The sequence below is a fragment of the Trichinella spiralis genome (genome assembly GCF_000181795.1).
Source record: "Trichinella spiralis strain ISS 195 chromosome Unknown Scfld6, whole genome shotgun sequence".
In the NCBI taxonomy this organism is placed as follows: Eukaryota; Metazoa; Nematoda; class Enoplea; order Trichinellida; family Trichinellidae; genus Trichinella; species Trichinella spiralis.
Window position 1 is genome coordinate 5,070,231 of NW_003526945.1, and position 844 is coordinate 5,071,074.

An 844-nucleotide genomic window follows, 5' to 3' on the forward strand; every position below is an offset into this window, starting at 1 on the left:
CGATCTGCTTCGTGCCGTCCTCGATATGCTTCGAGTCGTCCTGGATCTGGCTTCGTGTCGTCCGCGATCTGCTTCGTGTCGTCCGCGTTTTCACATTTTCTTTGCTCCATTCTTTAAACCTGTAATAATGATATTAAATCAAAATTGCCCTTACTTTATCACAAAAGTGAATTACAACAAATATAATAATTAAGTGCTATCTAATTAAAAAATAATTGTTTATATAATGAGTATACAAAGTTTTAAAAAAATAAAAAGCAGAAAAGTGGAATACTTGTCTGTAAATCTGAAGCGGCCTTCAGCAGCTACTTAACGCCCGTAATGAACTCAGAGAACGTTCAACGATGCTACTAATTGGCACGTAAATTAAACAAACAAACGCACCCTTACTGATGATAAGGCGCGTTATAGCGATAGTTATTTGCATAATGCAGCGTTAGAAACCGGTTTTTAGTGCGTTAAAACTTTTCGCTGAAGATAAATTCTTACCTAAGCCGCGTTGGAATATGAACAGAAGAAATGCACCGTTAAATTCTATCAATAAGGAAAGGGCTATTTGAAAATTCAAAAATGACCTTGACATTTAAACTTCAGTCAAAATATAAACTATCTGACAAAAAACGCCATAACAAAACAAAATTGACTTAGACAAAACACACCTACGTATTTCTGAAAAATTTTCTTAAGTCAGAAAAGCAAGTAGCTGAAATGAAGCTAATTTTAAGTGAACAATTTACGGGAAAAAGCTTGCTTGTGATCAATTAAAAGTGCACGTTAGCTACTGCAAAGGTGATTTTCGAAAGATGGTATTTTAATAATAGACAAACAATGCGTACAGGGTNNT